We start from the raw sequence: 22,610 nt of genomic DNA on the forward strand, positions 1-22,610 counted from the left end.
GGTTAGAAAACCACCAAGAAAAAGAAGGGGTTTGTTTTTAAAAAATTTTCTTGTTATTCAGGTATGGCGCAGCCAAAAGATGGGGATATAACTTCCATTGAAAAGATAATTTGTTACAGTCAAGTTGACAGCACGTGTCACTCCACGTGGGCCCACAGCAGGGAGCACAAAGGTTGGTCAGAATGCACAAGCAGGCCAACTGCAGTGGCTCACGCCTGTAATCCCACTGCTTCTGGAGGCCAAGTCCAGGAGTTTGAGACAAGGCTTGGCAACATAGCGAGATCTCATATCTAAAGATAAAAATTAAAAAAAAAAAATACACACAAAGCAGGAGGAAATCATGGGAAAGGCGTTTATTGTGGTTTCCATGGTAAGGAATGGGCAAGGCAGGGTACGCAGGCTTAGGATAGGCTAGTTTGATCTCAGCAGGCTCTGGGGTGTAGAAGCTATCGCAAGTTGTCTGCTGCATTGGTCCTGGGGTGATTAGGGCAGAGGAATATTGGCCTAGAGTGTAAGAACTAGTTAGAGAAGCTGGGGGTTTGTGTGTCTGGATTAGTTGGTTTCCTTAAGAAAGGCACAGTCCTGGGAGAGTTATTTGCGATCTCAAGAACTTAGCTAACCCTGGGACAGGTAGTTCTTTAGTGAGGCCTTAAATGACAAAGCATTGAGAACACAGAAAATAAGAAAATACAGTCAATATAGGTTTCGGGATGGCCATCTCACAGTGATTATGTGGTCATCAGAGATGATTCAGTGGGGGTCGAAAATAGATGTTGAAGAGATTGGAAGGGGGCCTTAAAGGTCGTTACTATTTAGAGAAACAATAGAGAAAAGGTAACAAATATTTCTTTTTATTTTTTTTTGAGATGGAGTCTTGCTCTGTTGCCTAGGCTGCAGTGCAGTGGCACGATCTCAGATCACTGCAACCTCCGCCTCCCAGATTCAAGAGAGTCTCCTGCCTCAGCCTCCTGAGTAGCTGGGATTACAGGCATGCACCACCACATTGAGCTAAGTTTGGTATTTTTAGTAGAGACACGGTTTCACCATATTGGCCAGACTGGTATCGAACTCCTGGTCTCAGGTGATATGCCCGTCTCAGCCTCTTAAAGTGTTGGGATTATAGGTGTAAGCCACTGCGCCTGATCCATTGTTTCTTGCCTTTGGATATGACTGTGATGTCTGGAGCTGTGATAACCGTCTTGCAGCCATGAGGCAATAAACATAAAAATGTAAGGCCAATATGCTAAGGAAGGCAGGGCAGAAGGAGAGAAAGAACCTGAGTTGGTTGGGTGCTGTGATTCACGCCTGTAATCCCAAATACTCAGGAAGCTGAGGTGAGAGGACTGCCTGGGGCTGTGAGTTCAAGACCAGTCTGGGCAACATAGCAATACCCTGTCTCTAAGAAATTAAAAAAGCTTAGCCAGGAGGATCCCTGGGGCCCAGTCTACAGTGAGCTATGATGAAATCATGCCACTGTGCTCTAGCCTGCTGTCAAAAACAAACAAACAAACAACAACAAAAAACAGAAAGAAAAAAAGGAAAAAAAAAAAAAAAAAAGAAATGAAAGAACCTGAGTCCTGGATGTCATCTTTAAGTTAGAGTTAATTCTGAGACCACAAAGGTACAATCAGGGTTAAGGGAAATTAACAGAGGGGAATGAAGCACCCTGAGGCTAGACACATTAAGTTAGGCCATCACACACTGTGGGCCCTGCCTGAAGGGACAAGGTGGGGAGTGGGTCCCAGAACCCAGTGAGAGCTGGGCTCTAGACAAGGAGCTGTGGTAGGTGAAGCGTGAAGCCACTGCCACCCTGCAGCCCCACAGGGAGGGAGCCAGGGGAATGCAGCCTTGAGCTCTTTCTCAGCCCACCCTGCAGAGTCCAGCCAGGGCCTCCCATTGGCTAAACCCTGCCAGAGGCAAAAGACCAGGGAGTCAGGAGAGGAAAGCAGGACAAGTCAGCATAAAGATGGAGGTGGGGCCGGGCGCAGTGGCTCATGCCTGTAATCTCACCACTTTGGGAAGCTGGCGGGGGGGGGGGGGGGGGGATCACCTGAGGTCAGGAGTTCGAGACCAGCCTGACCAACATGGAGATACCCCATCTCTACTAAAACTACAAAATTAGCCAGGTGTGGTGGCACATGCCTGTAATCCCAGTTGCTCGGGAGGCTGAGGCAGAATTGCTTGAACCCGGGAGGCGGAGACTGTCAGCCAGGATGCTGCCATTGCACTCCAGCCTGGGCAACAACAGCGAAACTCCATCTCAAAAACAACAACAACAACAACAACAAAAAGATGGGGGTGGGGAATGGGGAAGGGGAGAGATGGAGCAAAAAGAGAATAATCAGAACTATTAATAATTAGACTCCATAGCTGTTTTGTGTTAATGTAAATTTGTCACTACTTCCAAGCTGTACATTCTAGCACCAAACTCCTCAGCTACCAAAGACATGTCTTACTCCATGACTCAATAAATCAAAACATTTCATTTCAAATGCCTTTTGAATTTCAGAATCTCACTGGATGACTGATGATATTAGGTAATGCTAAGTCTCATTCATAGAAGTTTTTGCAAACAGGGAGACTGTAGGCTATAATAAATGGGCCACTCTGGGCCTCCAGTTAAGTATCTGTGGCCTCTGCTGGCACTGGGCTGCATGTTCCTTGTATTCACTACCTTGGGAGAGACTTGCTCCGATTTTATTGGCAGTGATGTACTTGACTCTTTTCTGAGGTCTGTTATTGAGCACAGAGTTTCCCTTATTACTCTCACATTTTGAAGAAGAGGGAGCAATTACATGGGCAAATTAACAAAAGTACAATAAGAACTAGGACTTGAGATTTCCTGTGTGTCATAGTGTGTCCCTGAGCATTACAGAGAGTGCCCTATTAAATGTGACTATTAAGTCAATGGCTCATGAGGTTCAACAGTTCAAGATTCAGAAACTTGTCCCTTTGGGACAGTAGAGCACAGATTAACACCACTTTTTAAGTGTTATATACTACAATGTAATATTAATAGAAATAAAGTGCACAATAAATGTAATGTGGTTGAATCATCCCAAAATCACCCCCTTCACCCTTCACCCTGTTCATGGAAAAACTGTATTTCATGAAAGCAGTCCCCGGTGCCAAAATGGTCAGGGACTACTTCTCCAGACGCCTTGAGAAATAGATACATTTCAAAGGTGGATAAAGCCCACAAGAATTCAGGAGCTTGCTACATTGGTGATATTTTAAAATAATTATTTAAAAAACTGGGGGAATAGTTTTAGACTTAGGAGAGATGTAAAAAGAGTACAAGGATTTTTCCATATATTCTTTACCCAGCTTGCCCTTATGTCAACATCTTGTGTGAGCATAAAACATGTATCAACACAAAGAATGATCCTGGTATAATAGTATTATGTAAACTACACATCGTTTTGGATGCTGAAGTGGTCTAATGATCTCGGGCATGTCAGGACATTTTCCCCAGGATGAAAAACATGTTACTACACCTTGCACCTCTACCAAAAGGAAAGAAGCATGACATGACACTTAGTAGATCTCTTCGAGTTTAGAAATCAGCATATTTTCCCTTGGGAATTCTGTTCCTATCCATTTAGCAGTTGATGTGGAAGGTGGCTAGTGATGAGTAGCTCAGATCAAGAAAGGGCTCAGGGCCAGGTGCGGTTGCTCAAGGCTCTAATCCCAGCACTTTGAGAGGCCGAGGTGGGTGGATAGCTTGAGCTCGGGAGTTTGAGACCAGACCTGGCAAACATGGTGAAATCCTGTCTCAACAAAAAACACAAAAATTAGCTGGGCATGGTAGCAGGTGCCTGTAGTTCCAGCTAGTCTGGAGGCTGAGGTGGGAGGATTGCTTGAGCCCAGGAGGCGGGGGTTGCAGTGGGCCACAATCATGCCACTGCACTCCAGCCTAGGTGACAGGGTGAGACCCTGTCTCAAAAAAAAAAAAAAAAAAAAAAGAAAGAAAGAAAGAAAAAGAAAAAAGAAAGGGCCCAGCACTGTCCCCTGTGGTTAGTGCAACCTTGCCCTTTGGGCTGTATCACCTGACACACCTCATGATGCTAGAACTCTCTGCAATGGAGTTGCAAAGGCTATGAAGAGCCTCTGGCAAGCCCCCAAAGAACCACAGCATAGCCCTTGAAGGTTCTGGAGCATAGCCAGGCCAACTCTTAACAACAACAAAAACGAATTTAGAGATCTTTTATTCCAGTAATCTTATTATAAAGGTAAAAAGGAGGCCTAAGGTCATAGGCATAATAGGCAGAATTGACTTTTGTTTTGGTGTTTCTCTCTGTAGTCATTCTTCACTTTCTGATGCAATTTTAGCACATCTTAAATACTAAAATGTTTTGGAACAAACTTAGAGAAATTATGAAGCTGATTTAGGAAAATAGCACAGGAATCTTTGATTTACAGGGAATTTGGGCATATAATTTAGTTATGTTGAAGCTATGCAGCCAAAATGTAGATGGTCATTATTATTATACCATAAATTTTGTGAGGTCTGGAACTTTGTAATTTTAAAAATATTCACTCCTCTGTGCCTTGTTGAATAAACGGATGAAACGTATAGACACACATGAACGACTGATGAGTGGCTGTGTGTGATGTGTAGCTATGTTTATTATTTATAAGATTCTTATTGTATTTGTTGAAGGCCAAGTTGAGGAGGGTAATTGCTCAACGGAAATGAAAAGGGGTTTAACCACAGTCCCCACCATTCAGGGGCTTGCAATCTAGTAGGTTAGGGGACAGACACACCATGGAAGGTGACGGAGACCTTTGGAGCAGTGTGATGAAATTGCTATGGGAACTGGGAGGAAACATTTTCTAGGACTGGGGAAACACTGAGCGTGCTGGAAAAACTTTGTGCCCCTGATCAGGGAACCTGGGTTCTAGAACTGTTTCTACTACTGATTTGTCCTGTGACTTCGCGCACCCAATTTAGGTTTGTAAATTAAACTGCCAGATTTGTTTTCCATTTTGCAGCTCTAGGGGTTGAATGAAATATTAGGTTCCCTCGGACAAATGACCTCCGCTAATTTCCTATTTCGTTGTTTTATTACCCTTACACCCCACCGTTTCGTGGGTCCCTCCTCTCCAGGAGGGCAGACGAGGAAATAAGCGCGGCCTCTTTAAAGGAGCTCTCAAAGAAAGGAACCCGGGGTATCCCGGGCTGTGGAGCAGGCGCGGGGCGCCGTGGACCCGGGCTTCCCACGCAGCCGGGGACGCCGTTGCGACACCGCTCTTGCAGCCAATCAGGACGTAGCCTTCCGGGACGCATTACTAGGGCGACGGCTGGACGCCTCCGCGCTTCTGGATGAATTAACGGCGGGTTCCGCACGGAGGTTGTGACCCCTACGGAGTCCCAGCTTGCCCACGCACCCCACTCGGCGCCGCGCGGCGTGCCCTGCTTGTCACAGGTGGGCGGCTGGAACTGTCAGGTGGGGTTACGGCGCGAGGAAAATGGCGGCGGCGGGGGGATCTCAGAGTTGAAGGAGCGGGAGCTGTAGCCCAGGCTTTTCCTCCTGAGACGTGGGCCTCCCGCGGGCCGCGACCTCGGGTAACGGCCCCTGGCCTGGGAGTTGGGGTCCCGGTGCAGGTGGCGGTGGCGTCGCTGGCTCAGGTGGGAGGAGGCGCGGGGAAACGAATCCTGGAGGCTAGCGGAGGCGTCGGGTGCGGAGGGGCTGCGCGAGCAGCGAGGGCTAGGTAGCAGCGGGGTGAAGAGTGTCCCGTCGCTGTTTACGGTAGGAGCGTCAAAACCTTTCTCCTGCAACCACAGCGGGTCTGGGAGCTGCGCCCTCCCGGAACGCAGCCTGAGCTCAGCCACGGTTGAATCCCATCCACTAAAACGTCTCAAGTGGCCACCACGTGCAGGGCTTCGACGAGAGCTGTGGAGAGCAGGGGCTGGGGCTGCCTTCCCTGTGAGTCCTGCAGGCGCCAAAGGCCTGCCTGTAGGTGCCCGAGTGGCAGTGCCGCGTAAAGAAAGCTAGGCCCTAGCCAGGGCGGATACCAAACCTGATTTTTAAGGTGTATTTTAGCTTCTCATTGCCCATTTGAAGAAAAGAAGTTGAAAGATAAGGCACTTAGACGTGGTGGTGGAGATGATTTGGTTGCTTGTACTTCCTTGGTTCAGATGACTTTCCTGGAAACATTGCATCTGCCTTTAAAGTTCATTAACTGTGTTTCTTGTGTACCTGGCAGTAGATGAGATTAGGGCTTGAGAGTCACTTTAAGCCCAAGAAAAGTATTGAACAAATGTGTTGAAGGCATTACCAAGGTGAAATATTTAATCGTATCATTAATTTATTTGTTAAAAGAAACATCATGTCATGAAATATAACTACTTGGGTTAGTTTTCAAAAAACTGACGATGAAAGCCCTTTTTGTGAAACATATGTTTTTTGAGATTAGTAAAAATAAATCTTACCACTTTTTTGTTTAGGTTTCTGTTGCACATTGGACTTAGATATGCTTGATATGACAGATAAGCATAGTATTAAGTGACTTTTGTTTTTGGTAGTAGACTTGATTTTGTGGAGTAGTACCTTGTTCTGTCACTGAGAAAAACGTAATAGTGCTTGTAAGTTTCAGTCAATAGCTGCCATTTCTGGAGGGCCAACTATGTGTCAGTTTCTGTGAAAGCCAGGCTTCTCCTACTTTTTAATTTGAACATGTGGTCCTCTGCATTTGCCCCCGTGAGGTCTTTAGGCTGGCTGTTGCTGACAACCAGGAGGAAGCAATGGGGAAAACCCAAAAGATTCTTTCTTCCAAACTGGATCCGTGGAGATTTGGTCAGTTTGGCCTGGGGTTGAGATTATGTGTGGATTCTAGTCCAAACTCTGCCACTTAAAAATGTCTTAGGGTGGCCAGGCGCGGTGGCTCACGCCTGTAATCCCAGAACTTTGGGAGGCCAAGGCGGGTGGATCACGAGGTCAGGATCCTGGCTAACATGGTGAAACCCTGTCTCTACTAAAAATACAGAAAAAAAAAATTAACTGGGTGTGGTGTGGGTGCCTGTAGTCCCAGCTACTCGGGAGGCTGAGGCAGGAGAATGGCGTGAACCTGGGAGGCAGAGCTTGCAGTGAGCCGAGACCGCGCCACTGTACTCCAGCCTGGGCGACAGATTGAGACTCAGTCTCAAAAAAAATAAATAAATAAAACTTTTAAAAAAAATAGGGTAATCATGCAACTTCACTATTGGTGTCTTATCTCTAAAGTGAGTATTTTGTATTCAAACAATCTCATTGCACTGTTGGGAGGAAAAGAAAAGACAGTATGTGTAAAAGGGCTTAAAAAAGTTAAAAAAACAGTGAAAATATTTGAAATTTATTCCTCTGCATTCATGTCCTCTGCCAGGCTCTGAATCAGGGGACTTACATGTGCCAACTCAGTCATCTAGCATCACTGTGAGGTGGATACATTTATTATCTTTATTTTGCAGATGAGGAAACTGAAGCACGTTGAAGTTTAAGTAATTTGTCCATGTCACACAATTAACATTGTGTTTCCAGCCTGTGTTCTTACTGTCTTACTACCACTATGCATACTATCTTCTTGCGACATACAGATGTGTTATGTGTTAAGGGGAAACATTAATATATGCACAAATTTTTCATTTTTAATATATATATTTTTCTTTTTCAAAGGCTCCAGCAATGTTCTAGAATGAACACATATTTCAAGCCAGTAGTTTTGTTTGTGATCTTTTAGTTGTGTAAATAATCACGTTTTATTCCCTTGGCATCCAGTTGTGTGGTAACAGTTACATTTACCTTGGTTAAGTGGTATATTCATCTTACTTTTGTTGCCCATTAGTTAAAAATTTATTTTGAAACAGAGTTATGATTGATTTCTTTTTTTTTTTTTGAGAGGGAGGTTTGCTCTTGTTGTCCAGGCTGGAGTGCAATGGAACCATCTCAGCTCACCATAACCACTGCCTCCCAGGTTCAAGTGATTCTCCTGCCTCAGCCTCCCGAGTAGCTGGGATTACAGACATGTGCCACTACACCTGGCTAATTTTGTATTGTTAGTAGAGACGGGGTTTTTCCATGTTGGTCAGGCTGGTCTTGAACTCCCGACCTTAGGCGATCCGCCTGCCTTGGCCTCCCAATGTGTTGGGATTACAGGTGTGAACCACTGTGCCTGGCCAGTTATGACTAATTTCTATCAGGAAGCACAAATCAGTAATTGAGATTTTTGTTTTTATTACATTTTTTAAAAGAATAATTTGCTGGGGGACTTTTAAAAGAAAACTAATTTTAGTCAAGCTTGCTGTTTTGATATACTTGTGCTAATTTTTCCAGACTTTATTTATTGAAAAAATAGGATGAGTAAAAGTGGCTAGGACATTTATTCTTTCATTGAACCTTTATGGAATAGCCCTGCCAAGTCTTTAGGATGTAAACATTAACTCCTGACCCTACCCTTGAGGAATTCAGGGAGAAGTCCCAGGTCCAGAAGTGTGTAGACAGTTGAGACAAATAAATAAATTATTAACTAAAGTGTTATAAGAACTCAAATATAGTTGTGGGTGCAGAGAGCTGTGAGGGTACATAAAAGGGAACAGTTACTTCTTCTGGGGTGGGCCTGGCCAGGAGAGGAAGGGAGCTAACTGGAGGATAAAGGCATAGGGAGAAGCAGAGCAAAGCCAGGACAAGTGAGAGCTCATGGTGTCCAGGGGTCAGACCAGAGTATTGTAGGTGTTGCTGGGAGGGAAGCCAGGAAAGGTTAGAGCCACGCTGTGAACTCTTAGCTAAGAGAGTGACTTTATCCTGCGGACAGTGGGAACTGTAGAAGGAGCTTGATTAGATGCATAACCTCAACTTTATGTTTTTGAAAGGTGACTTTGGTGACAGGGTGAAAGACAGACTGTAAAGAGGAGACCAGTTAAGGACAGTTCGCATACTCCAGACAAGAGATGGTGAGGGAAGGAACCAGGCATTGGCTGTGGCAGAGCAGAGTTCACATTCCACACACATTTTGAAAGCATGTTGTGAGAGTGATTGGATGTGAAGATAACAGGGTTGTGGAGGGGAATACGTGCTTGCCGTAAGAGTAAGGTTTATTTCTTTGGAACTGTATGGTTGGAAACTGGAGGTCTTCTTAACTAATTCAGGAAAAAGGATAGAGCAGGAAGTTCTTTGTTTAAAAGGTATAGAAAGAATCATCTAAGGTATGTTTGGGGGAAAAATGCTAGGATAATGAGTATTAGAATTTTTTTCTTTTTACATTAGGTTTTGAATATATTTGTACAGATATCATTGTAATATGAAAGTAATCACTGATGATTTCTCTAGTTTTAAAGCTGATCTCCACTTAAACATGTGTAACACTAAAGTTGTCCAGCACCTAACAACATAACATGAATGCAGTGCAAATCGACTACAAGGTAGGGGGTGCAAATCTTGCAAAAGAGGCAGGATTTCATGAAGTCAAAGCTAGGGGGAGAACTGCTGAAACCATAAGCGCCGATAAAGAACTAGTGCCTAGAATAGGCAGAGATTCTTAAAAAGGACTCAGAAAGCACTGATTGTGAAAATGATTGATAAATTTGTCTTCAGAGTTCATTAAACTTGGGAACTTCTCTTCATCTAAAGACACCACTAAGAAAATGAAGAGCAAAATATGGACTGGAAGAAGAAATTTGCAATTTATATATCTGACCAAGGACTCATGCTCTCTCTGTGTGTGTATTTGTGTATGTGTAGCATAAAAAAATTAATGAGAAAAATCATTTTAAAAATGTGTAGGCGTCTTGAACAGGCACTTTCTATTAGAGAGTCTCAGAATGGCCAGTATGCATATAAAAAGGTACTTAACATTATTTGTCATTGGGAAATATAAATTAAAACAATAATGAGATACTGCTATACACCTTCCAGAATAACTAAAATTAAAAAGATGGACAGTTCCAGTGTTGGCAAGAGTGTAGACCATCTGGATCTCTTACATATTGTTGGTGGGGATGTCAAATGGTACAGTCACTTTGGAAGACTGTGGCTTTGTCTACTCCTACCCATGATCAAATGCTTACATTTGTTCCTAGGTATACTCAAGAGAAACTAATGCTTGTGTCTACTAAAAAAAATGTTAAAGAATGTTTATAATGCCTTTATTCATAATCAAAAATTGGATATAACTCAGTTGTACATCAGCAGTAGAATGGATGAGTAAATTGTGATACAGTTATAAGATGAAACACTGCAAAACCAATAAAAGACAATGAGTTACGGCTATATGTATCAACATGGATGTATCTTACAGACATAAGTCAGACATAAGATTGTACACTGCATGATTCCATTTAAATGAAGTTCAAAAATAAGTATAGTACTTCTCTGGTGACAGAAGTCAGAATAGTGATTACTCTGGGTTGGTGGTGATGGTGGTAATGACTGGGAAAGGGCATGAGGGAACCTTCTTGCAATATTTTACACATTGAGATGTGTGGTGGTTACATGAGTATATGTATATGTAAAAATTCAGAATGTGTAAAAATATGAAGATTTGTGCTCTTTATGTATATACTTCAATAATAAAAAAGAGGCTCTAGTGAGAGTATGGCAATGCAAGAACACTTTAAATGAGAAAAAACAGCAGGGATAATTATGAAAGAGGTACTTTAAAAGAATTTAAAAGGGATGTGAGAGGCTCCAGGAGACAAATGAAGAAAAGTATAATTGTTTTTTGGCTAAATGACTGTTATATAATTGTTTTGCAAAAGGCAAATGTGAAATTAAGGCTGTCACATCATGCTGTTTTACAATTTGGTCACAAAATTGTGCCCCAAGCACTCCATCTATTCATTAGTTTTTTGTCCTAAGAATTAATGCATAGTTGCAAAGTGTAATCTAAATTTTGGTCAATAGAATACATGATATTTTATGAACATACTGGATTTTTTTGTTTTATTTTTTTGGGAAAATTCTAAGCAGATCTCTTTTTCTTCGTTACAAAATATGGTCCTTGTTAAAGAGAAATGGCTGTGTGGTCCTCGCCCCATGAGACACTAATTGCTATTGGATAATGAGGACTGCTGTAATTCCTTTGGCTGCAAGGTTTTTAATGCCGTGAGCTAAGAAAAACCTTTGGTGTGTTCGCTATGGCTGTGAGGTAATGCCCCAAGAAAGTCTTATGAAGTTTATTCACACCTTTACCTTGTCCTCTCCTTGTGGCAGTAGGGCCATAGGGATCCTACTGTAAAAACTCGGGAGGCAAATGGAAGAGACATATGAGGGGTTGCCATCAGTGAAAGCTGATAGTAGAGGATTAACCGCCTTTCACAGGCGGTTACAGAACCATCTGCAGCCTTTCACAGTTGAGATCCCTGAAGACTTCAGTTGTTCGCTTCCTCAGAGATAGTGGATTACTGTTCTAGGGACAAAGATAAAGGGAAGAGGTATGGTACCCTCAGTTTTTCATCTCAAATAGGAGATCACATCTGTTTTATGTAAGTGTATATAGTTAATTCCCTTGGGAGAACTCATGGAGGAGAGGGATAGCATGTGGTGAGCTGCTATCTAGTGGTGGTGTCACAAAGAAGGGAAATGCTAGATGAAGATAAGAATAAATGATGAAGAAAGAGGAATGAGTGGTGGCAGTGGTTTTTCCAGCTCTTCCAGCTCCATGTGACTGGGAGCATGGACTGAGGGGATTGTTTTTAACTCTTGACAGGGACTCTTCCCCCACTGCAATGTTTAGGTATCTTGGGAAAGGCAGCCTTGGCTGTGGCTCCGACCATTTCTGCTTTCATAATATAAATACTGTCTTAGAATTATTATTTTCTTTTTGTGTAGCCTTTAAATAAAAATTTACCTGTGTAGAGTTAGGGAGGAAAATGATTGAAAGTTGGGGTAGCTTAAACACCAAAATATTTCTTGACTAAACTTGATCATTTTTGGACGCACACCATGGACTTGGTGATGGGGACAGAGTTTTAAATAAGACATGATTTATGTCTTTGAGCTTTACTGTGTAGAGAAGGAGATAAACACAAATCAATGCCTTCAGTACAGAGGTCACTGAGATTTCATCACCTCTAGGTTTTCTATGATGAAAAGTAAACATGGTAGCCATGAAACTGTTATGAAGACCATAGGTAGTAATAGCGACCCTCTCTTTTAATAATGTGTGAGTGCCAGGTGTATACTGAGTTCTGTTCTAAATGCTTTAAGTTTTTAACTCCTTTTTAACCCTCTCAGCTTCCACTGTGAAGTAAATACAAGTACTGTTATTATCTTCATTTTGCTTATGAGGAAACAGAAGCCCAAAGAAGGTACAGGGCATGGAGTTGAACCTATGCGGTCTAGTTTCAGAGTCTGTGCTCTTAATTGCTATGCTATAATGCCTGTTTTAAAATACTGTAAATTTAAAATATACTGTACTTGTGTGGCTTTAAGTGTAAGGGATTATTTCAGTGAGTGTGCCTTGTATTACAAGTTATGTCCAAAGTTTCTGAATATCCATGCTGAGTGTAACTTACTGTAGCTACTTAGGGTGAGTCTGTCTATAATGTGGGAGGTTTAAATGAGACATCCTTTTTGCCTTTTCCCCTTTCATGTGTTACAATGATTGTTTTGATAGTCTTACATGTTCCATTATATCATTTCGAAATTCAGTAAAATATATTACCAGGTTTATTGTTTGTGTTATAATCATACACATAATGAAATTTTATGATGTAGTGCTCAACCTGAAGAGTTTACTGGGTTAACATACTTCTTAATGAGAGTGACTACAGATTTAAACTTAGGTTTTTTTGTTTCTTATTTTTGTAGGGACAGAGTCTCACTCTGTTGCCCAGACTGGATTGCAGTAGCCTGATCACAGCTCACTGTAACCTTGGAATGCATGGACTCAAGTGATCCTCCCAGCTCAGCTTCCCAGAGTAGCTGGGGCTACAGGCATGTGCCACCGCACCTGGCCAATTTTTCTATTTTTTTTTGTAGGGATGAAGTCTCTCTGTTGCTTGGGCTGGTCCCGAACTCCTGAGCTGAAGTGATTCTTCCTCTTTGGCCTTCCAAAGGACTGGGATTACAGGCGTGAGCCACTGCACCTGGCCCTAGGTTGTTTACATTTTTAACGTGGTGGTTCATTAAGACCAATTGATTAAATTAAAGCAAGAATTATGTTTGCTTTGTTCACTAAGAATGGGAAGGCGGTGGAGAAGCAGGATGGAAATAATCTAGAGGACTCCAAGGAGTGCAAGAGTGACCTTATTTTGTTGAATTTCTCTATGGTAGTAATGAAACCTATACAATTTAGCTTCTCTTTCCTTCAGAGAAGAAATATACTAGAAGTCAGAGTTAATAAAGATTGAGTCTTCAATTTTGCTAGGCTACTTGATAAACAGTTCTTGTCTATTGAGTAGGCTAATCTTCAGGGAACTGAGTATACATTGGATATAATTGGATCCAGTGGATATAATTTCCAAAGCTGTATTTATTTCTCTTTTTATCTATACTTTATAAAAAAATTAGGAGTGTTATATTATCATTTTGAATGGGGAACTCTGAAATTGTATCTGATTTTCTCTTTTGCATTTGTACTTAAGACTAGTCAAATATGTATGCCTTCTGCATACATATTTATTTGGAGATGGGGAGGTATTTATACCAGTTCCTGTGGCTGCCATAACAAATTACTGCAAACATGGTGGCTTAAAACGTCAGGCATTTATTTCTCAACCTTCTGGAGGCCAGAATTCTGAAATCAGTATCAGTCAGCCAAGATCACAGTGTCAGAGGGCCATGCCACCTCTGGAAGATGTGGGGGAGAATCTGCTCCTTGCCTCTTCTAGCTTCTGGTGGCTGATGGCATTCCTTGGTTTATGGTTGTATTATTAATCTCTCCTTCTATGGTCACATTATGGCCTTCTCCACTTCTGTCTGCAGTTAGATCTCCCTTTTAGGTTGAGTGTGGTGGCTCATGCCTGTAATCTGGGAGCCCGAAACCATCCTCTGGGAGGATTGCTTGAGCCCAGAAGTTGAAAACCAGCCTGGGCAACATAGGGAGGCCCTGACTCTATAAAAAAAAAATTAAGTTAGTCAGATATGGTGGCATGCACCTATAGTGCTAGCTACTTGGGAGGCTGCAGCAGGAGGATCACTTGAGCCTGCAGTGAGCCGTGATCATGCCACTGAACTCCAGCCTGGGTGACAGAGTGAGACCCTGTCTAAAAAAAAAAAAAATTGGAAGTGCTCCCTATGCTTCTGTTTTCTGGAAGAGATTATGTAGAATTGATCTTAATTCTTTAAACATTGGTAGAATTCTTTAATGAAATGATCTGGGCCAGATTTCTTTTTCGAAGACTTCATTCAGTTTCTTTAACAGTTATTGGGGCTATTCAGATAATCCATTTAATTTTGGGTTAGTTGTGGTAGTTTGTGCTTTTGAGGAACTGATCCATTGACACACAAAGTGGACGTCCTCATTACTGCTGGGCAGTTGTAGGAGTGTGAGCCCCTCTTTAGGACTCTACTAATACCACTGGGAGGGGATGGCCTTCTTACCCCTGGGCTGTGGTGAAACTGACTCTAGGCCTCTTCTGATAGATACCACGCCAGTGGGGATCAGAAGGGATGTCTCATTACTGCCAGGTGGGAGGAGAAACCCAGGCTCTCCAGGTGTCTCCACAGATACTCCCTGGCAGGGGAAGGTGGTTTTATTACCACCTGGCAGGGAAGGAAGTCTAGAATTCTCCACTATCTCCCTGTAGGGATAAGGGGTAGACACACCTGAACAACATTACTGCCTCATGAGGGTGGAAACTTAGGCTATGAAATGACGACAGAATAGAATGGGCCTGTGAGGCTGGAAGAAGATATTTTCCTTGGTCCAAGAACCATTTGCCTTGTGTGGGAAGAGATTGATAGATGGAAGTTTCATTGGGGGAGTAGGTGGGAGTGACCAGATGAGAAGGAGAAAAACTGCTGTGAGGGACAGAAGTTGGAACACTGGCTGCAATTTAGCTACCTTATCAGCATAAGCATTGTCCTGAGTGATGGGATCTGATGCCTTTTGATGGCCCTTGCAGTGAATGACTCCAGCTTCCTTTGGAAGTAAAGCGGCCTTGAGAAGAGTTTTTATTAAAGAGGCATTAATGATGGAGGACCCTTGTGTAGTGAGGAAACCTTTCAGCTCATAAAACAGCATGGTGGTGTAGGATATGGGGTCAGTATATATATTGATGCATAGTCCCTTTACAAGAGTAAGGGCCCGAATTAAGGCAATGAGTTTGGCTTGCTGAGAGGTAGTGGATGGGGCCAGAGCAGTAGCCTCAATGATCGATGGGGAAGATACTATAGCATAGCCTGCCTTTGCTGGTGTGTGGCGATTAGGCCTGGTGCAATTGCCATCAATTAACCAAGTGTGATCAGGGTGAGGAACAGGAAAGAAGGAAATATGGGGAAATGGGGTGAATGTCAGGTGTATCAGGGAGATACAGTCATAGGGGTCAGGTGTGGTATCAGGAATAATGTGGGAGGCCGGATTGAAGTCTGGGCCAGGAACAATGGTAATTGTGGGAGACTCAACAAAGAGTGAGTATACCTGAAAGAGCTGGGGAGGGCAGAAAGTATATGTATCAGGTGTGAGGAAGAAAACAGATTTTGGAAGTTACGAGAACTGTGGAGGGTGGGTTGAGCATAATTTGTGATTTTGAGGGCCTCTAAAAGTATTAGGGCGGCTGCACGGAGGCATGATGGCTAGGCTAAAACAGTAAGGTCAAGTTGTTTGGATAAAAAGGCTACAGGGCGCAGTCCCAGCTCTTGTGTAAGAATTCCGACCACACAGCCCTGCACTTTGGCTGTGTGTAATGAAAAAGGGTTGGGATGAGTTAGGGAGAGCTAGTGTTGGGGCAGCTTCTAGGGCTGTTTTTAAGGAATGGAAAGGAGTGGTGAAAGGATTTATGGTCTGTGGGGTCAGCTAGGTTTACTTTTGTGAGTTTGTATAATGGTTTAGTCAGGATGGTAAAACTAGGTATCCAAAGGCAGAAGTACGTAACCATGCCTAGGAAGGAAAGGAGTTGTTGTTTGTAGAAGGGATTGGGGTTTGGGAGATTAGCCAGACACCATCAGCAGGGAGAGCACGTGTGTTTTCATGAGAATTATGCCGAGATAGGTAACAGATGAGGAAGAAATCTGGGCTTGACTGAAGTAATAGGGCTTTCTGTGAAGCCTTGCGACAGTACAGGCCAGGTAATTTGCTGAGCCTGATGGGTGTCAGGGTCAGTCCAAGTGAAAGCGAAAAGAGGCTGGGATGAAGGGTGCAAAGGAATAGTAAAGAAAGCATGTTTGAAATCCAGAACAGAATAATGGGTTGTGGAAAGAGGTATTGAGGATAGGAGAGTATATGGGTTTGGCACCACGGGGTGGATAGGCAAAACAATTTTGTTGATAAGGCACAGATCCTGAACTAACCTGTAAGACTTGTCCGGTTTTTGGACAGGTAAAATGGGGGAATCGTAAAGAGAGTTTATAGGCTTTAAAAGGCCATGCTGGGCCGGACGCAGTGGCTCAAGCCTGTAATCCCAGCACTTTGGGAGGCCGAGATGGGCGGATCACGAGGTCAGGAGATCGAGACCATCCTGGCTAACACAGTGAAACCCCATCTCTACTAAAAAATACAAAAAAACTAGCCGGGCGAGGTGGTGGGCGCCTGTAGTCCCAGCTACTCGGGAGGCTGAGGCAGGAGAATGGCGTGAACCCGGCAGGCGGAGCTTGCAGTGAGCTGAGATCCGGCCACAGTACTCCAGCCTGGGTGACAGAGCGAGACTCCGCCTCAAAAAAAAATAAATAAATAAAATAAAAAATAAAAAAATAAAAAAAAAGGCCATGCTGTAACAGGTGAGTGATAACAGGCTTTAATCGTTTTAAAGCGTGCTGCGGGATGGGATACTGGCGTTGAGTGGGGTAAGGGTGACTAGGTTTTAATGGGATGGTAAGGGGTGCATCATTTGTTGCCAAGGCGGGAGTAGCGGTATCCTATACTTGTGGATTAAGGTGGGGAGATACAAGGAGAGGATGCGAAGGAGGCTTTGAACTGGGGGAAAAGGCGGCAATAAGGTGTGGCTGTAGCCCAGGAATAGTCAGCGAAGCAGATAATTTAGTTAAAATGTCTCGACCTAATAAGGAAGCTGGGCAGGTGGGGATAACTAAAAAGGAGTGCTTAGAAGAGTATTGTGTAAGTTGGCACCAGAGTTGGAAAGTTTTAAGAGGTTTAGAAGCCTGGCCTTCAATACTCATAACAGTTATGGAGGCAAGGGAAACATGCTCTTGAAAAGAAGGTAATGTGGAGTGGGTAGCCTCCGTATTGATTAAGAAGAGGACTGACTTATCCTCCACCGTAAGAGTTACCTGATGGTCCAGGGGGTTTTCTGAGGTGATCGGGTAGCGTCAGTCTTCAGCTGCTAAGCCAAGGAGATCTGGGAAAGAATCGGCCAAGGAACATTGGGTTTGGGCTCCAGGGGCTTTAGGAGCAGCGGTGATATGAGTCAGACAGTCCAACCTCCAGTGGGGGCCTGCACAGACAGGGCACGGCTTAGAAGGAATCCTGGGCTGCCGGCATTCGAGAAGGCCCAGAGGCCAGGCTTTTGGCAGCTGAAGCAAGGTCCACGAGGATGTTTTGAAGGAGCCCCTGGGAGCCTTGGCTTGGAGGTTCTGAAGTTCTTGTATGCTGGAGACATGGTTGTGGGTTGTCTTACTGCGGAGGCAAGTAGCTGTAACTCAGAAATGCGTTGCTGTCTGGCTACCTCCTCTCTGCTATTGTACACCTTGAAGGCGAGGTTGATTAATTCCTGTTGTGGGGTTTGAGGGCCAGATTCCAATTTTTGGAGGTTTTTCCAATGTCAGGAGCTCACTGGGTGATAAAATGCATAGTAAGAATAGGGTGGCCTTCTGGCCCCTCTGGGTCCAGGGTGGTAAAGCATCTAAGGGTTGCTGCTAAGCGAACCATGAACTGGGCTGGATTTTCGTATTTACCTTGGGTAGTTTCTTTAAATTTGTTATAATTAACAGCTTTGTAAGCTGCCTTGTTAAGCCCTTCAACTAGGCAGGAAACCATGTAATCTCGCCTAGCTATACCTGGGGAATCTGCCTGATAGTTCCGTTGGGGATCTTCTCAGGGAACTGCTCTAATGCCTTCCTGGAGGTCTGGCTCATGAAGCTGGTGGTTATCAGCGTGAGATTGGGCTAGAGAAAAAACTATTTCCTGTTTATCTGGGGAGAGGGTAGAAGTTAGGATGACATTTAGGTCACTCCAGGTTAAATCGTAGGACAGAGTTAGATATTGGAATTCCTGTATATATTTAGTGGGGTCGGATGAGAAAGAGCCTGAACACTGGCTGATTTGGGAAAGGTCGGATAAAGAAAAAGGAGCATTAACCTTGACTCTGCCTTTAGCTCCAGTCACCTCTTTAAGAGGAAATTGTTGGACAGGTTGGGGAGGGCTAGTCGCGGAACGAAACTGTAAGCCAGACCGGGTGTGAAGAGGGAAGGTGATAGAAGGATTATAGGGTCGGGGAGCAGAGGCTGTGGAAGAATTGGGACCTGGCTTGACCTGGCAAGGAGCACCCTGGGGAGGAGGGGAGAGGTCAGATGAATCCATAGAAAAGGATTCAAAGGACTCAGAGCTTGGGGTGGAGACTGAAGGAACAGACAGGAGAGAAAGAAGAAAGATTTGGATGAGTCTCATTGGGAGCAGAGACTAGGGAGGGACCAATGTGTAAAAGAATGCCTGGATGTCAGGCACTTCAGATCATTTGCCCATTTTTCGACAAAAATTATCTAGATCTTGTAGGATAGACAAATCAAAAGTGCCGTTCTCTGGCCACTTAGAACTACTGTCGAGTTTGTATTGGGGCCAAGCAGTATTTGCAGAAGAAAATAAGACACTTAGATTTTAGGTTAGGTGAGAGTTGAAGAGGTTTTAAGTTCTTGAGAACACAGGCTAAGGGAGAAGAAGGAGGAATGGAGGGTGGAAGGTTGCCCATAGTGAAGGAGGCAAGTTTAAAGAGAAGGGTAGAGACACGGAGAAGGGGGTGGGGAGCAGCCCTGGGCTGCAACATGGGTGAGCAGCCAAAGCAGGCGTCCCCGCAGTTGACTTGCCACCAAGGCAACGTGGGTGAATGACCAAGGCAGGCGTCCCTGTGGAGATCAGACACCAGTGGAACATGGGTGAATAATCAGAGAGGCATCCCCGCAATGATTAAACACCAAGGGAAGGCTGCCTTCCCGAATCCATGACCGGTGCTAGAGTTTTGGGTCCACGGATAAAATGTGTTTCCTTTGTCTCTACCAGAAAATGAAAGGAATTGAAATTAAGAGAAGGGAGAGATTGAAGGGTGGCACCAAGATTGAAAGGAAAAAGAGGTTGAGGGATATTGAGAGAGATTGGAGAAGATAGTAAAAAGAGGCCACTTACCTGATTTAAAATTGGTGAGATGTTCCTTGGGCTGGTTGGTCTGAGGACCCAAGGTCATAGATAGATCTCTTCATGGAGTGAGGATGAGGACAGTGGACTGGTCTCCTGAAGGAGTCCCGCTGACCCGGGTCTTTGGCACCAAATGTCTCACGCGTCCGTGTGAGGAGACCACCAAACAGGCTTTGTGTGAACAACATGGCTGTTTATTTCACCTGGGTGCAGGCAGGCTGAGTCTGACAAAGGAGTCAGCAAAGGGTGGTGGATTATCGTTAGTTCTTACAGGTTTTGGGATAGGCGGTGGAGTTGAGAGCAATGTTTTGGGGAGAATTATAAAGAACCTTCTTAAGGGTGGGGGAGATTACAAAGTACATTGATCAGTGAGGGTGGGGCAGAAACAAATCACAATGATGGAATTCATCAGTTAAGGCTATTTTCACTTCTGTGGATCTTAAGTTGCTTCAGGCCATCTGGATGTATACGTGCAGGTCACAGGGGATATGATGGCTGAGCTTGGGCTCAGAGGCCTGACACTTGGGGTGGGATCTAGGCTGTGATTTTGCCCTTGCTGTTCAATTCTGGCTCAGGGAGAAGCGGAAGTTCCAAGGACCTGGCCAGTGTTAACATTTCAGCTGCCCTCTCTCTCTGGATCTTTACAGAGGTGGCATGCATATTGGGCTCTCACCTCAGTCTTTTGGCATTCCCTTCCCAAGCACTATGACCCAACTTCCTGAGTTGCCCTGTGCATTAATCCATTCAGTAGTCAGATGTTTCAGGTCCCTGGGCCCATAACTCCATGAACCATCTGATTAGCCCAGTGCACTGTTCCCAAACTCTGCTTTCTCTTTTTTCTCCCATTTATCATGTTCACAGGCTGAAATACAGAGTGGGTACTCTCTTCTGGGAAGCTGGCAACAAATGGATGATGTGATATATGCATTCCAGGGGAAAGTAAATTGTGATGCTTCTGAACCCATGGTCAGTTAACGAGACAGTTTCTAGCTACTGAACGTACTTTAAAAAGCAGGACTCTAAAAGTTCTGGGTAAGTCTTTGTAATGATTTAGATGCTTGAGTTTTTTGTCTTGCTTCATGTATCTGAACACAACACTTTTTGAATTGATCATAGTTGTTCCTGTTTATGTTGTATTGTTGACATGTTCTATGCTTGTTCTGTAACCTTTTCATTGAAAAATAAGTATTTATTTCTGTTGGAGGGAGATAAATGTCCTTTTTTAGAGAATAAAGTAATACATTTCTGTGAAAGAACAAACTCAGCATTTCTGTTTGGCATTTGGTTGTGTTATTCTTTTTGGATCTTTATTTTAAAGATTAGGTACCATTTTGTTTAGAGTCAAAAATACTAAATCTTTTAGACGTTATTCCTTACGCTCTCTGCTGCATGCAGTAACTTGCTTTTGTTTGACATAGCAGCTTAAGTGACACCATTAGCTGGTATCCTCCTTTGTGAGGGTTTGGGGAGTCTTGTGGTGGGGGGCATTCCATCTATGTGGATAACTCTGACAACTGATTCTGGCCATATCCTCTCTCATCTCTAGGCTCATGGTCTCCATCTGCCCAGTGTTCATCTGCAATCTCTGGTTGTCACCTCAGTCTCAATTTGATTAAAACTAAATTCATTCTCAATCCCATATTTGGTTTCTTGCCAGGATATGTCTGTCTCTGTCAATTTAATTGTCCAGGCTTAAACCTTTGTAGATAATTTCCACATCCTCCCCCTCAGCCTTTTTCTGTTGCTGCTGCTTTTGTAATGCTTTTGATGTTTTTTCTCCTGACCTTTATGCTTTGCATTACTTCAGTAGTCTACTGGTCAGTTTCTGAAATTATAGTCTCCATTTCTTGTGTATGTGATATGATGAAGAATCTATTATATCTGGCCTTTGTCTTTGGTTCCTGACAATGAGCTTCAAAAGATCTTGGAATTTCCTTATAGATGTATCTTTTGTTATTCATAACAAGAGTCTCTCTTGACTACACCTGAGTTTATCCTGATAAGGTGACTCTGGGTGGGCCCTTAGATAGTTCAGGAAAGGAGCTGTCCACATCAGAGAGACCTTGGAACTTTTAGCCCCATCGCTTGGTCTCTGAGGAGGGGACAGTGACTGGATAGCAAAGCCCAGTCATCTGGCTAGTGATTTAATCACTCATGCCTGGGTCATCAAGCCCCACATAAAAACCTTGGAATAGCAGTGAATGTACTGGTTTGCTAGGAGGATGACACCTGAATTTCTTCAGGAGAGAGCAGGGAAGCTTTGCATCCCGCTGCCCTCTTTCCTAGACCTTGCCCTTGTTCTGTGTACCTCTTCCATTGGGCTGTTCCTGAGTTGCAGCCTTTGTAATGAAACTGTGATTATTTAAGTATAGTGCTTTCAGTGATTTCTGTGAGAATTGTTGAAACTGAAGGGAGGTTTTGGGAATCTCTGAATTTGTAGCCAAGTTGGACATTAGTGTGGATAGCCTGGGGATGTCTGAAGTGAGGGCAGTCTTGTTGGAAACCTTGTTCTTTAACTTGTGGGATCTGATATTAACTCCAAGTAGTATCAGAATTGAGTTGAATTGTAGAACACCTAGTTGGTATCAGAGAATTGGTCTCAGAGTGCAGTGTGCTTACGCTTTGACAGGCATTGTGGCATGTGTGCTGTGTGCATTATTTCACGTAATACCTACTATGGTTGGGTAAGACCTAGGGTTTTAAAAATTTGTTTCTAGTTTTTGGTGTTTTTGTTGTTGTTGTTTTGTTTGTTTTTTGAAATGGGGTCTCACTATGTTGCCCCCACTTGTCTTGAACTCGTAGGCTCAAGCAGTCCTTCTGCCTCAGCCTCCTGAGTGGCTGAGACTACAGGTGTGTGCCACCAGGTGTGGCCCAGGTCTGGTTTTATCATCTTTGTTTTACTGGTAAGGAAAGGAAAGCCATAACTTTCCCAGTGTCAGAGAGCAAGGAAGTGTTGGCGAAGTCAGTACTTTCTGACTTTAAAGCCCTTTACTTAACCCTTTATGTTAGGCCAACTATCTTCCTTGCTGTAGACATTATTACTCTCCTCTCATCTGGCTGCGGTGGACCACTTTTTCTAAATTGAACTTTTATCACATCATTTTTGAACTCAGAACTTTACTCTCTATTACTGTAGGATAAAACCCATGATTTGCAGGCAGCCATTCAAGGCC

At 43.7% G+C, this 22,610-nt stretch overlaps 1 protein-coding gene across 8 annotated transcripts in view; it reads left to right on the forward strand.

Moving 5' to 3' along the window:
• The first annotated feature begins 5,281 nt into the window (after positions 1-5,281).
• LCLAT1 (lysocardiolipin acyltransferase 1) overlaps positions 5,282-22,610 on the forward strand; it is a 236,819-nt gene continuing 219,490 nt past the window's right edge. For 2 of the 8 annotated variants that reach the window (XM_023217297.1, XM_023217293.1), the window contains exons 1-2: positions 5,292-5,429; positions 20,299-20,469. The gene's annotated coding sequence lies outside the window, so the exon portion shown is untranslated. Of the gene's footprint in view, positions 5,451-20,298; positions 20,470-22,610 lie in introns of all 8 variants that reach the window. The other 6 variants (XM_023217300.2, XM_023217299.1, XM_023217294.1 and 3 more) reach the window with 5 other exon arrangements.

Source organism: Piliocolobus tephrosceles, chromosome 15 (assembly GCF_002776525.5).
Source record: "Piliocolobus tephrosceles isolate RC106 chromosome 15, ASM277652v3, whole genome shotgun sequence".
Taxonomy (NCBI): domain Eukaryota; kingdom Metazoa; phylum Chordata; class Mammalia; order Primates; family Cercopithecidae; genus Piliocolobus; species Piliocolobus tephrosceles.